Genomic DNA, 16,202 nt, shown 5'->3' with positions numbered 1-16,202 from the left:
TTCCAGCCGAGTCCTCGGCCGCCTGTCTCGGAGTGTCCAGTGCCCTGGCTGGCACCACAGGTCCCCTTGCCCTTCGTTGTGCAAAGGGTCGTCCACTCGTGTTCTCTTGCCTCAGGCTCCTGGCTCTGCAGAGTTCAGCACACCGAGCCACGTGAGGAATGTATGCCTCAATAGCCATGCTGGCAATATGGCCATTGGTACAACCACGCTGGTAAAGGACACAGCTTGAGGCACTCTTGCGCCAGCAAAGAAGTGGAAGTTCACACTGCAAACCTTGGTGGTTTAAAGGTCTTTTCCAACGTAAACAATTCTATGATCTCCTCTTTAGGGAAACACTGCCATGGGGTGGGCACATCTATTGGCACACAGACCCTGTGCTTTCTCCCAGCTTTTCAGCCACAGGACAACGTTAACCAGGCAGAACAACATGTTCGGGATACAGAGCAGACAGGGTCAACTGATGAGGTGATTAAAAAATGGTTTCTTGCAAAATCAGTCTCATGGAAGGGTGAGATGGTAAGGTTGTTACATCCAATGCCATCACATCATAAGCCGTTTTAATTCTAGTTACAATGTCTTTTATGTATTTCTTTTCCAATCAACTACTTCCACAAAGCTCACTAGCATCTTTATAAACCAATCATTAATTGTTTTACACGATTCTGCTGCAATGCATCTCTTTTTAACCAACATGTAACTCTACAGAAACTTATTGCTGTATCTTCTACTTTTTACCAACTCTGTAATAAGTTCTATTGCCAGACTTTAAAATTTTCTACTTACTATCTTGCTTGACATATTTATTCACTTACATGAGGCATATTTCTACTTGCTTAAAATATATTTCTGCTTAAACTACAAATGTTTATTCTTACTTTGTGTCTGTTTCACTTTTCTATTCTAAACCTTCAAGCCTTCTCCAAGGTCTTAGGTCAAGCATTGTAACAATCTCTATCTCTGAGCTTGTATGCTCGAGGCCTTGGGAGCTCTCTGTGCCTGTATTTCCCACAATGACACACCAAAAGAAAAACAACAAAAAAACCCAAAAAACCAGCAACACTCCCTAACAAAAAAACCCAACACCCCACCAAAACAAGAACCTACAAAGCAAAACTATCCTTCCTGCTTGGATAGTGGTACTGGAGGCATCAGCAAAGGAGTTTCAACAGGAAAGACCCAGCAGCATAAGAAAGGGTGCAATTTTTGCCTTTCGAAAGAGTGACTGGTCCAAGTGATGCAAAGTGGTCTCTAGCTGTTTGCAGCTCTTCAAGAAGTGTTAATATTCCTTGAGATTAAGGATATTAACTATGCAACCCATGCTGAACACAGCACATAAAACATATTGAGCACAGCACCAGCGTGCACCAAATAAACATGACTGTGTTCACCAACTTCCTCATTTTAACCTGACATCACTGTTTCATGTGCAAGTAAATCTGCGAAGAAAATGACTAACTACAAGAATACCCAAATATTTAGGAGAAAAATCCAAGTACAGGAAGCTTCTTCTTGATGCTTAGAAGAGAAGACAAATTTGTAAGACTATTGGTAACAGCTTGTCATATCCCAATGAAAAAAATATACTCTTAAAAAAAGAAAAGTTATGTTACAAGATACACAACTGAAAGCAGAATAAAACAGTAGAGCTAGAAATCCAGCCTACAGGTATAAACTAACACACGTGCATTAAACTCACGAGTGGTAGCAGGCACTGGACATCCATATTACACCTGCTAGGCAAATGGTAGGATACTCGTAATTTCACACAAAAGCCTGCATGGGTAGGGAAGACAAACCCTGTTTCTTCCTCTGTATAGGCTGCATTTTTTTAAATGGCAAGCCTTTTTGCTTTAGAACTACAATGTCAAATAGCTTTGAGCAAAGAACATAGCCTAGAAAAACACACACATAGGGAGAGAACAGTGTATCTGTCATATCTGTCTTTTGGCAGTTTGCACTACCACTTGTAAGGACCTAACACGTTTAAAGGAATCAACTTGTCATGTCTATTTCAAACTTTAAAAATGTATTTAAGAGGCCATCCTTCATATAACTTACACTTAACTGTAAAGTTAATTCCTAAGCTACTTGGCATTAATGGTTTCCTTGGTTTCATTCAACTAATGTAACTTCACAGAAAAAACCCAACCAGAGACAAATCAATGTACAATTTTGCAATACAATCTCTCTATATCAGTGCAAACTTATCACAGCTAATATCTTGCATACAAAATACTTTAAAATTAAGCCATTTAACCTCTTTACAGTTTTGGTTTAGTGCCTTTTTTAATGTAAACATGTAAATAGTTTCAGTTATCTCCACACTTTTCTTAGACACACCTAGCTATTTCCTGAGAAATGAAAAACAGTCAGTTTCTGGTAAAGTTTCACTTTTCTTTCAATCACTTAGGCTGTATTTATTTGCTTTAAATGGGCCTGGAGATCCTTTCAGAGCAAGTTGTGGGGCTTTTTCTTTGGAAGGCTGCAAATTTCCGGGAATGATTTGAGGGGAAGTTTCAGAGTTTGGCTTTGATTATCTAGCATTAGAATGAAAAAAAATACAAATATCTGTCAAAATATGTCCATCAGCAGTCGAACATAAAACTGTTATGTTCACTGACTGAATACTGTGTTATTCTGCTTAACAGAAAAGCCCCCAAATTTTTACCATTTATGTATTAAGTTTTAATTGTTCTTATCTTGAGGTCACATGCGAGAATACAATGCTTTCCTGAACTCATTAGGAGTTCCTGAGAAGATCAAGGTATTGTCTACCCCACAGCTTCTACAATCTTCAGTCAGGCTTCCTGTTGCTAACCTCTTGCTTGTTCCAAGTACTGATATATTGCACAAGATCTTCCAAACTATGCAGCATAACCTGAACCATACCCATTTCCACGCAAGTAGAAACACATTTTCCCATCTATATTATTTTTCTCTATCACACGTATTTTTAAAGGAAAGCACTTGCACAAAACTCTCTCTGCATTCTCCAACAGGAAAATAGACCCTGAAAGGCCACTTCTCACTGAAGTGAAAAACAAAAAGAACCCCAAACATTTATTGCCTCTACAAAACACTGTAGGCTTTTAATACAGAAGACAATAAATACAAAAGCTGTGGACCCAGTACTAAGAATATTTGTTTTAAACCTGATTTGTTAAAAATCTGATTGCTTTTTAAACATTTCACTGTAAGTATAAAAACCACAATAATTACTGAGAAGTATTCAAAAAACTAGATCAGTACTGGACAGCCTTGTTCCCAATAAAGAAAAACTGCACAATTCAAACTTGAACATTTGAATTTTTTAATTGGAGCACATTTTCTATATAAACATATACAAATGTAGAAACATACATAAGGACTAAAAACTTTTAAAATTTTATCTAATGGATAAAACTTCTGTCCATGCTTATCCCAAGCAGGATAAGCATGGACAGAAGAAAAACTTACAGTAAAAAATTATACTAATGTTCTCTGACTCCATTTTTCATTTAAAAGATTGACTTGGAGTTCCTATTCTAATGTTCAAAGATTATGTACTTGCCTTCCTTGAGCAATAGCAAGATACAGTCTTTAAGGTAAATTTCTGTAGCAACAAATTTACTATACTTTGAGAGAAAGAATACATCCATACAAAAAAAATGGTATAAAATTCTAACAAAAGACAGTTAAGCAGGTCAGCATGTTACATCACTGGAAATGAAAAGCAGTAACAGAAGCAAACATGGGTACATGATATACTGGAGATGTCCCAAAGGCAGATCTTATCATGCATCCAAATTCTATTTTTTTAATACTTCTCCTGCACAGAATATATAGAACAATAAAAAATAAAGGAAAGTGAGAGCTATGAGTAAATATTATATAACATATAATATTCTAATTATTGATGACAATTAGTTAATAATAAAACATAAAATATTCTATTACATTCTACAAAATACTACAGAATATATAAATAATAAATTTTTCTTGAATACAAAAGTCCACATAGCAAATAGCAAATTAACAGCACTTCAATATTTTTGTCCTGTCATACCAATGCACCCTCTGCTCTCAAAGACCAAAAGAAAGCATGGTCTATCAATTTTGCCACTTAACTACAGAAAAGCAGTATGTTATATTATTGTTGAAGGACAGTTTAGATGTTTGTTGGCTCTATCCATACTCATTTCAGCTCAGAAGTGCTTTAGTGACAATGGTTGCCCCGTACTTGGCATCAATGCCTACCTATTCCCTACTGGTAAAGTCCTTACGTGCAAAGCAAAGAGCATCTGGACATGTCACCGACTGAGGAAAGAGACCTCTGGCTGAGGAACCAGAGGTCCCTCCACCCAAGCGTTCCACGACCGCCCTCGCCAACGCACTGCAGTGCCCGCCGCGCCCGCACGGGGGCAGCGCGCCGCCCGCACCCCGAGGGCGCCGCTCCGCCAGCTCCGAGCCGCACCGAGCACGGCGCTCGCCAAAGACAACGCGAGAGGGCTGTTGAACTTACAGAAATTACACACAAAAAAACTAATTCGAGACAATTAGAGAACTACTAAATGCACAGAAACCAGATCTGGCTTCAGAAGTCCCCAAGATCGAGATGACAGGAGGCTATTTGCCCTGTTCCTGCCTCTTCCTCAGACATTCACTTTTGGCCGTGATCAGTTACTACACCGTACTAAAACAAACGTTCCTGTTGGATTTAACAGTGCAGACAGCCCTCTAAGTCAGACAACTGATATCTGAAGGTGTGTTAACAGTACAACACAGACAAGCAAAACCGAAAGAGATAGATGAAAATCTATTGATGACACTACTGTGAGAAAGACCTTACCACTTAGAAGCCATTGTTAACCACTGACGAGAGCTATCACACTTAGGTTGGATCCATCAAGACATTTTCGCCACGAGTCCAACGTTGTGCTTCAAGATGTAAGAGCAGACAAAGATGTAAACAGCTTGGAGTCGGCTGGTATGTAGCCAAAAAGTGGAGAAAGATCTCCAAACACAGTTCAGACAAAAGAAATACAGAACTCTGAAAAAGAAACAAGAAAAAAAAAAATCAAACTTTAGATATTTAACAGAGATGCCAACAATTTCCCGATGCTTTAGAATTCTAAATTTATCACTGAAAAGGTTAAAACTATAAAAATCTATTTGTTACGTTTGTCTTCAAAACTGCTGTTCTGCTCAGAAGCTAATCATTCTTAATGATTTTTTTTCCCTTGAAAGAGAAAAATTAAAACTGACACCAAAATAACATCTGGTTTCCCACGCTCAGCATATTCTGCACACATCGATTCCTTATGAAAGATTTTAATTGCACTTTAGTTACAATCATATTTTTATTAATCATATCTAACCACTCTAAAATGCAAGTAGTTCTGAATAATTTTTTTTCATATTACTCCTTTTATTAATTTCTTTTCTGATTTTTTGGTTTGGTTTTTTTATCTGCTCAGTTAGCAGGAGGATGTGGTCAGAAAAAGAAACAAAACAATACTTCAGAGCTGGGTCTTCCTAACAAAGCCTTGAGAACTGCTGCAGATTCCTTCATAATAGAAGTTTGTATGCAGCTGAGATACTTGCCACAACTTGCCTAAGCAGCAGCTTCTTTTTGTTCTTCTATAGTACCAAACTACAGTCAACGAAAGCACTTTAGTGTTTTTAAATTTACCCTAAAGGCACATCAAGCACTTTCAACTGCTTTTAACTCAAGTCTCATCATGCAGCAGCAGTCCACCACTCTGGAACATCTAGTTTATATAGGGAAGTTATTTTTCTTCTTTTTAAAATTTCTAGCTTGAAAAATCCCAGGAATTTTTAAATTCCACAGCTTGAAAATTTTCCAGGAAAAATTTGTAAAAAACCCTGTACACCCAACATGATTTTCAGTGCTCTGATGCAGCACAAATGTAGTAGTTTCCTTTAAGTATGTGTGAACTATTCAATCATCATCAATTCTTTTATGTACAATTTGTTCCACTTCTTAATTAGTGTTTCCAAAAATACAAGAGAGACCCATATAAGTGCAATCTAAAAGTTAAAAGCCACATCCTGAAGATTATAAGATGTAAAAGAGAGCTTAAAAGTGGGACTGTGAGACAAGCAAAAAAAATAGATAAACTTTTGCAAATAGGAAGCAACCTGATGTTTATATATAAATTGGGAATGCATTACATAATTCGTTGGAAAAGGAAGTCAAGTGTTCCAAAGACTTGACCAGTTACAAAGGGAAGCATTTAAAGACGGACAAAATTCTGACTGTGACTTTTACTGTTAAATTTTGCAACATTTTAATAAAAACGTCAACTCTTTTCCACAGTCTGTGCATTTGACAGTGCAGTGCATCAAACACGCATCACTTTTACCTCTTCAGACAATTAGGATAAGTTACATTTCTGCTGAGCAGAAAACAATTTATCACCTTTCATCCTATCTACATCCATAAACTGTACAGTTCCCTTTTTTCTCTTCTTTTTGCGCCTTTTTTAATTAAAGGTAAGCAGTAATTTCTTTAGTTCATGCCAAACCTCACATTCACCCCAGTTTGAAAGAGTGGGTTAGCTGTCCTTTAACTCCTCCCCTAATACAATCACTGGGAACAGCACTTTGACACAATCAAACCCATGCATTATTCCCCTCCCAGAACTGACAGAATACCCAGACAGAAGCCACCCTGGCATATGCTGACATTTTAGCTCACTACCTCAAGCAAAACATACATTCACAGGTACACAATCCATTCTGATTAGAGGCTTCTCTGCTTGCTGCCTTCAGAGAAATCACATCTTCCTTCTCTACCACACCAGATTCAATCTCCTTCTCCCACCACACCACCCAACAGCCCAGCTGCTTAAGGAAGGAAATAAAGTTAAGCTGAAAACTGACTTGACTGTCAGCTTTAGGAAGGCACTGTCAGTTCAGCTAGCAGACTGTTTGGAAAGAGGCCAGAGGGTGGGAAGCCCACGAAAACCCATGCAATGTATTCAAGTTTTTTTGTGCACACTGAGCAATAATGAATTTGATATTGTAGCTGCTGTCCAGAACTTCAAGAACAACTAGAGCTGGATTTGAATACAACCTGAGGTATACTACAGAATCAATCTGATCAGATTAACTCAGACTACAGGAAAAATAAAGTATCAGTAAAGGTAACAAAAAGGTCAAAAGTCTCCAACAGATGCCAGTGAAGCCTACGGTAGCTACAGCATATTGCTGGTTCATTTGACTTCATTTCCTAATGGCAGCTGACAAGTTAAAATGTAACTATACTTTATCAGATTTGAAGTCAAAGGTATCACACAGGTGTAGTTTCAGTGTTTGGGGTTCACCCCTACAGAAGATTTATGAAAAGTTAAGAAGCAGAATATGAAAAAAAAAGAAACATAATAAAGTTGAAAATACAAGAGGTTTGTCATCATAAGGTTCAAAAAATAGTACAAAGAAAACTGAAGCTACTTCTAAGTTTTCATATCTAAAAGAACTCAGAACTCATTAACAACCTGAATTGGAAAAAACAACTAAAAATTTATCCAACTTCATATCTGATCAAATAACAGCACATATAACTTCTAAATACATAAACTTTTTTTTTTAGGAGAGGTGTTCACAAAGCATTATTTTCAAGCTGTTGTATTATACTCACAGAGTAGCTGCTATAATGTTGGCTACTATGCAAGACAGAACTCAACTTTAACTTTTGAGCAGCAATTAACATGCTCCAATTCAGCACACATTGCTAAGCATAGGAGAGGCGGTACAGCAGATCACTTCCAAAAACTTCAGGGATGGGCAGTAATACTAATGTGGCTGGAAATCCAAGTATCAGCAACTTCATTTAAGAAGATACACACAACACACTAAATGAGAGCCTTCTTCACAATTACTGGCCCAAAAGATTTAATAAGATAGTACTTCAAAAGAAAGAAAGAAATAATAGTTCTAGAAGTGGTCTTTCCCCACTACAAACCCTAACCAGGCTTCAATACACTGTTTGCTTTTACACAGGTAGAATAAAGTCAGAGATGAACTATATCAGTTTTTATTACATCATTTGAAAAATTACAACAAGAAGCTTGAAGTTTAGGGGCAAACATTTACACAATGGCACTATGGTCACCCAGACCTGTGGCTGACCCACAACTTCAGCCTTTTCTAGAGCTAAGTAACCTGTGGTCACAAGCACTCCTAAGATAGCACACTACCCCTGGTGAGCTCTGGTCCTCTTGTCAACTTACACCACCCCTCATACAGGAGGTATGAAAACAAGAAAACAACATTGTTAACTATAAATGTTAACTATAGGTAACATTGTTAACTATAAACTACAGTTATTATACAACATATTGACTATATACAAGACTTCCCTGTTACAGACCAATTACACATTTTTTCCACTACAGCATGGGAAAATTATACCAGAAGGCTGAAAGATTTCCAGTGGCTGACCAGTTCCCTTGTTCTCCCAACCTCTTCCCCAGCAACAGCATGCACTACTAGACTATACCGAGCTTACGGCTTACGGTCCTCCCAAGTAAGTCATACTGGTGAGTGACATCAGAAATAGCAAAAAGAAGAGCTTGAGAACACCTGAATATTACAGAAGCCACTTTTAAGGTAATTAGTGCATAAAATTGGATGTCGTAAGAATAAAAAGGGGGAATGAAGTTTCCCAGGCTCCTTGTACTTTACTCTATTTCCTTACTGATGCTCAGCACAGTGTATCAACAGAAGATTCTTAGTAACAACTTCATTCTTTTGCTTCCTGTAAAAGTTTTAAGTATATAAATAGTGTATAACAACAATCAACACCACAAACTAGAAATGGTACATAATGAATTGAGTGTTACTAAATGCTGTCAAGAACACAGTAGTCACGCAATATTCTCCCAATTTCACCAGCCATCTCCTTACTGAAAACCAGCTTTTTTCCACTCCACAATCCACACAACCAGCAAGGCTGGGTGGCTGCTGATCAATTAACTGTGAGGAACCACAAAAGTTGTAAACAGGAGAGACACAGGGTCACTAATGCAAAAACCAAGCCTTTGGGGGATTGGGCAGGGAGAACTTCACTGAATACAAATATTGCAGCTGGAAGATGCATAGATCATTGGTATGAAATTAATGTAGCTTTTACATAACTGATATGGAAATAAGATAACACTCATAAGGCATATCAAGATCACGTAAAAGGATTCATGGGACAAGAAGACAAAACTGCCTAAATCATAACAAAACTTTGGAATATAGCCAACCACCTACACCTGAGAACTACATGTGTTTTACTAGTTCAACACTTTCTTCTTCCAAGAATGACAAATAGCTATCCATTTACAAACTGAAAAACTTCAATTGAAAATAGTCCCATTTGTAGTGAAGAAGGATTTGCAAGATAAATTTGAGGGCTTGGTACTACATGTGTAATAATTTGATCATGATAACTCAAAGTTAAAATGGGTTATTTGAATTCTCTTTTCCTTAGTTATCATGAAAAGGGACTAAGTAAATGAATCCCAAATCAAATCCACTGGGCCAGGGCCACAAACCCTGCCTGTTCCTTCAATCCTTACCATAACTTTTTATCTTTTGGAGTCTCATTTCAAAGAATTAGGAGTATGCCAAAACTCAGACTGTGTTTTTACCACAGCAGAATGGATATTTCCATCTAGGCCTAAGACCTTTTCGTTTCTCAAATTATTCTCTTTAGAAAAATTGCCTTTACTAGCGCCACAAGACAAGGAACCCACTGCCTTCAGAAAGGAGTGATGCAGTTATACCTTTCCAAGGTGCTAATGCCCTCTGATTGCCCCTTTACCCCTGTTGTTTTCTGATTGTTTAGAGGAGTGTTTCCTCAGCTGTAGTACAGAATCAAATATTTTGGGCCCCCCAAAAAGTGACCTTAACTGTCTTCTATTACACATTAATTTGAACCAGCAATCTGAGAGAAAGTATTCTCTGCTGCTTTTCAAGAAACTGCAGCAGAAGAATACTTCCTCTGCAAGTGTTCAATCTGGAAGTCATCTGCAGAGGACCAAGAAATTACAGTTCTTTCCTCTTAGCATGAGAGGTTCTAAGCCATTCAGATGTTCAGACTAACTTAAAGAAATGATGCTTCCACCAGGAGAACAGCTAAAAATAAGTCCGTATAGTATTTAAAAATTTGTGCTGGAACACGAGTATTTCTAAGAGAAGGAACGAGTAAGACCCCAGCTTGCCTAATCTTATATCCCCTAGAATTTATCATCACCTCTGCCTTCTTATTTCATATTTGCTCAGAAAGGAAAAGAGCAGACCCTAATCAAGAGCAACAACCATCATCTTCTCCTCAGATGCACTGCTGCCCTCAACAGTAAAGCACAACAGTGTGTCTGGAGTGCTTGCACTCATCTGAACACCACTGCTCACCATCACCTACATTAACAAAGTTTCAGCCACAGGAAAAGTGAGAACTTCCAAGAGTGTGCTGTGTAGGCAAGAAGCTTTAAACTCTGACCTGTGCACCACCACTAAAACAACAAATGAGAAATGCAAAAAAATGCTAAATGGCTTTAGAAACTAAACTCCTTTTTTTCCTTTTTAAAAATTAAATTGCAAACACAGCTAAACTAAAAATTAGTTTGAAACTAAATAAATTAGATCCAAAGAACAGGACCTTACATCACACCTTCAAAATGCTTTTGGCAATTTCCTATTTTTGAAAGTATCTCAAACCAAAGTCAACAATCCCTTTTTATTCAATCAGCTTTTGGAGATCAGCATCTAGCGGGGTTCAAGCACTTGAAATTAAGGAATGATAAAATATCAACATCTTACATAGAACATTTCGTCCCTTAACAGACTGCTAAGGCTCAAAATACATTCTCTTCTTTAAAAAGTACCAAAAACTATAAAACACTGACCAGTTCTGCTACTGTATCTATACAAAGAAAAATGTGGCAATTTTTGTTAGTTATGACATAACATTAGGAGGAACCCACGTGAACTTTATGCACATTCAGTACCAAGGTCTATATGAATTAAATAATTAAATAATACCTCCCCACTGCCCCACCCACACCAAAAAACACCTCACCACTTTACTCCCTCGAACAAAGCAGGAAGCTGCTTTCCCCACATCCTCCCCTCAAAGCATCTTCAATAGAGGTTAAACTAAAGTCCTCTATATAGAACACCAGCAGTTCTTCCAATATGCTGACCAGACAACAATGAAGTAGAACATCAATAATGTATAATATAGCAAGTATAACATCAGTTAGCAGATTTCTTAGCTACTCAAGCTGTTGCAGAAAAACATTTCAATTGATATATCCCACCTAGTGCAATTATCTCTGGCCTCTGGAAATAGAATTCAAATACTGCATAAAAAGCAGCAGTGCTAACTGCTTTTGAACTGCACTGATCAGAATGGGGACTTTGTTGTACCTGCAGACCATCTCAACCCATTCTTTTTTCTTAAACTGTAGAGTTCACAGAGTCTATATTTACACAGGGTGAGATATGAACTTGCTTTTTCACTTTAAAAAAAGCTCAAACGAGGCCAGTCTGCATTCTCCAGCATAACAATAACAAACATTAAAGTAGCTGAATTATTCTTCTTGTTTCCAGGCACAAAACATTAAGAAAGCCCTAGTGATTTCTCTCTCACTACTGCATTCTAGTCATCCCATAATAATCACATAGTAGTTTTCAAAAAGCCACCTGCAAAATTCAGAATGTCTTGTGTCCCTAACATATATCAGTTCTTAAACTTGGAACATTTGTATCACTGAGCTACAACCACAAAGATTTTCTGCCCTTAAACTACCTAAGTTATAGGTAAGAGTTTTATATACTAGATATGGTTTGATGGGAACATGCAATAAAAGCTACTTTCAAATTATGGAGACTAGGATGGAAGTGAAAGTATAACTATTTATTCTTAAATTAAAAAGTCAAGACAGGAGAACAACTCACACTATGGCATAACATGGAACACACTACGCAATACCTTCTTTAGATACTCTCCCAGAAGATACAAGGTTGGGCTGCCAACTGGATCAAATCAGTTGCACACAATTTACCTCAGCACCACAAAAATACAAGTACAACCTGTGCCTGATGGTTTGTTTACAGATTTTGAATTACAGACTATAATATCATAGCCTGATCATGACTTACAGGAAGAGAAGTGTTCATAAATGCTTTGAAATAAGGTTCATTTTTGCCCTATTACAGCAAAGGCCCAAAACTATGCAAAAGTGTAAAAGAAACATGTAGGTAAAAACTCTGCATTTCCTGCACCAAAAGCTTGTTCTATTTCTTTTGTACTTCTGTTTACCCAGCTTGGTTTTCCCACACTTACTATCTACCACTCTCACCCTCCCCAGCTATTCACCTATCAATTCTGCAGGTAGATGCAAGCAAATACATATAAATATACAAAACAAACGTATCAACTCCACCTGAAAAGACAGCTCTGATCCCCAATTTTATATGCAACATCTGCCACCAAAGTAATTTTAAACAGGGTGGCAGTGGTAGGGTCTAAACTGAAGAAACAGAGGGAATAGGGCACAATCTCCATGGTTTCTGTGTCAAGAAACAGAGTACCAGGTCTGCCATATCCAAGTGAAGATGTCAGGGAGACCTACACATACTGCTGCTCCTGCAAAGAATAAGAGCACTCATTTGCACCTCCTTTCTCTTTATGGGCTGATGTGGGGTATCCAGGAGTCCCCTGAGTCACACCACCAGCCACCATGGGACCAGTGACTGCTCATCACCCTGTCCCAGAAAAGAAACAGGCCAGCCAGCAGTCACAGTGCACAGGGCAGCAATTCTTCAGCTTTTTGGATGACATTGGTTTTGGATGAAGTCTACAGAGGTAGAAATCTCAGTATTTTTGCTTACAGCAATTTTTTTTTTAACATAATCAGCATTACTGGCAGATTAGATTAGTTCAATTAAAAATCAAGAAAATTCTGTCAATGTCAGTATGTCCAGCTGCCACAACCCCAGCAGTTCTTTTTGATTTGGCACAAGAGCAGAAGTGGTGTTGACAAGGACTACTCTCATGAAAGACAGATAAAAATTGCTAGGAACACTTCAGCTATCTCCTATGCCAATGCCTTTAAAGAGAATCAGCCTTTGTCCAAGTCTACTCTTATTTCCAAGTCCTCTTTAGGACATGGCATTTACAAAAGATGCTTCTTTATTTTGCAAAATGGACAACACCAATGGAGAAAGAAAGTCACTCTTTGCAATTTCAACTTCAAATGCAAATTCCTGAGGTCTCATATTATTAGATCATTTCCGAGCCTTATGGCATAGATATTCCTTCACTTTAAAAAAAAAATTAATTAATCTCTTTTAACAGTCTCCCACACTGAATTACTAGAGCCTTATCTTCAGGATCAAGTGCAACAAAACTATCTCTATTTGTAGTTTTTATGCTCTCTCCAGCTCTTATTTTATAAACACATCCAACATTATATTCAGTTACTCTAAACAAACAAACTTAACTACACAGGGCTGGGAAAACCTACACAATTATTGTCCTTGAGACTACTAAAAAGAAAACCAGCAGTGAAAGTCCAACAGCAGGAAGTCTGTGAAAGGCTAAGCAAATGGGATTGCATATGGCAAGGCAGGTCTTACCCATAACCTCACAAGGATCTTTTTAGCACACACCATTCTATTTTGTGCTTTTCTCCCTTGCTTATTTGCATGCTGCTGGGGTATCTTTGAGCTCCTTGAATACTCTCTGCACAACTATGACTTGGGACCCAAACTGTTGGCAAAAGTGATACTCACTAAAGCTGCATTTAACCTACAGATTCTCTCCCCCCTTAACAGAACATACTTGAGCAGTAATATTTTTTGTTATAAGCTGCAGTTTATGAAGACCGAGAGAAAACTTGAGAGGCCTATGGAAAGAAAACAGGATCCCTAAGGTTTACCAGCAAGATACACCCACCAGAGTATTAAAGAAACCTTTATAAAGTCCCACTGGAACCTTCCCTGGAATACTTTATAGAAGTCTGGCCAATGCATGTTAAAAAGACTAATTAATATATGAAGAAGGCAATTACAGCATTTTAGTATGATTAGGTGAACAAGAAATCTCGCCTGAACAAGAGAGAGTCTGGTCGATCTGGTTTACCAAAATTATACTATCACTCTCTAGAAACACACTGAAGATAAGGGGAAACAATCACTAAAAAGAAAAAATCGCTACCTCAGATGAAAAGTAACATTGGCAACTGCCACTGACAAACATACAATTGCAAATATTCCCCAAGTATCAGTTATTTCGTTTTGAAGCAGCTTTCCAATAGTTAGCTGACAAAGCACACAAAGCTTGTTTTATTATCATGACCATCTCATGGAACTTCACTTAAAAAAAAATCTAAGAAGAGAGGGGGGGAAAAAGGTCCAGGCCAGGAGTCTTCTCCCATTTTCTGGAACACAGGGAATAAGAAGAAAATAGGTCAGCATGCTAATTCCCAAGTGAGCACCTGCACTATTCAAGTGGCATGCCAACAGTCCCAAGCCTACTGCTAGACACTCTTGTCTGTAGCTATTTCAGGCTAGGCCAGCCCCAGCTCTTGAAAAGTAAAGTTCTCTTACACCTGCACGGACCAGCTGCCAGAGCAGCAGCTGGAATGATGGAAGAAAGGTCCTTTTGTACCAAGGTCTGTGCAAATTCCATGCAGCTCAGCTCTGAATATTGTCACTAACCACAAAAAACAATTCATGTTGCTTCTGGTGACAAGGACAAGAATACCCATATAAAGAACAAACCAACAAAACCCCAAAGCTTAAAGCAATGGCGTCAGGACACCAGGTCCTTGCACCAGATCAAATATGTTGACATTTCAGAGAACCTCAAACTCAACTTCAGAAGTTTGGTTTGGTTTTGTTTTTAATACTTGTTCCTCTTCTATTTTTGCATGCAAACATAAATCAATAGGAAAAACTAGGGATAAATACAAAAATCCCTCAAAACTGAAGCCATGTCCAGAGCAAGCACTGTTGTTCAACTAGCTCAAGGGGATTTTTTTTTTTCCTTTTTGATATCTTCCTGTGATGGTATTGGACACTTGCTGTTTGACTGAATACAGTCTCATTCTTCCTGGGAGGTGCCCATGTCAGAGGGAATTAGGATTATAATAGATTTGGGGGAGGGGAAGGAAGGAAAGGGAGGACAACAGAAGTCTTAGAAGAGACAGAGCTATATGGCAGTACACAGATACTCAGACAATTAAATGTCGAGCACTGATGATAAGCAAGCTAAATACCAGAAAGAACTGCTCTTTTAGTTGAATATAGAAAGGCAGAAGCAACCCTAGCTGAGTCAGTCTGGCTAGCATCTATTACTGGAGTTCATCAGGATTTAGAGCAAGACCAGACAAGAATAATGCTGAATTCTGAAACCTTCTAACATTGCAACACTTCTCCAGCCCACTGTGATTCCTGGGAGGATTATTACAGATACGAGAGTTGTAAAGGCTGAAAGTTGTTTGGGTGCGAGCACGCAGAAGCTGCACAAAGCAGCAAGGCACAGCCCGGCCGTGTGCTGGGCCAGCTGCCCCCAGCTGAGGGTAAGAGACATCACGTTTTCTACTGCTAAGGCAGGCCAGTAACCACAGGTACAGGGTCACAAACCCTGACATATTGTCCTCATTTTTCTCACAGTAACTCACATAGCCCAAATGTGCATATAGCTCCTTCCTCTGACATTATTTGCACAATACCTACAGCTTCTTTAAGGCTTAAATGTAGGCAAAAACTGCTAAAAACTCATGGCACGCTAAGCTAGAAGGAGCACATTATATATCTATGTTCTGTATTATGTAAGACCACTGAAGTGAAAAGTTTGCCTTCACATGTTTTAAGGAGCTCAGACAAAAAATCTAAACTTGTCCTTTGGTCCTTTATGCAATAATGTAGTCTTCACCTGGCAAGATGGTGAAGACAAAACCCCCTTAAATACAAAGCTAGATATAAAATATCCTGCCTGATGTGGAACAGACTGTTTTCCAAGTTGTTTTCCTTGATGCATAGCCACTCAAGGGAATTATAATCTTCTTAAGTTCTTAGAAAAAGTAAATACAGACAGCATGATCTCAACTGTATTAGCAAAAACTTTCAGCATACCAATTAATTTTATCACCCCAAATTAGAAAGACAAGTATTCACAGTGAAATAAATATATGAGGACC

The 16,202-nt window shown here is 38.2% G+C and overlaps 1 protein-coding gene across 3 annotated transcripts in view; it reads right to left on the bottom strand.

Moving 5' to 3' along the window:
* FRYL (FRY like transcription coactivator) overlaps positions 1–16,202 on the bottom strand; it is a 157,397-nt gene that overhangs the window by 138,791 nt on the left and 2,404 nt on the right. For all 3 annotated transcript variants that reach the window (XM_064418204.1, XM_064418206.1, XM_064418207.1), the window contains exon 2: positions 4,829–5,029. The gene's annotated coding sequence lies outside the window, so the exon portion shown is untranslated. The remainder of the gene's footprint in view (positions 1–4,828; positions 5,030–16,202) is intronic.

The sequence above is a fragment of the Passer domesticus genome, chromosome 4 (genome assembly GCF_036417665.1).
Source record: "Passer domesticus isolate bPasDom1 chromosome 4, bPasDom1.hap1, whole genome shotgun sequence".
Lineage (NCBI taxonomy): Eukaryota > Metazoa > Chordata > Aves > Passeriformes > Passeridae > Passer > Passer domesticus.
Note: the sequence above shows the minus strand (reverse complement) of the source record. Positions and strands in the feature narration are given on the sequence as shown.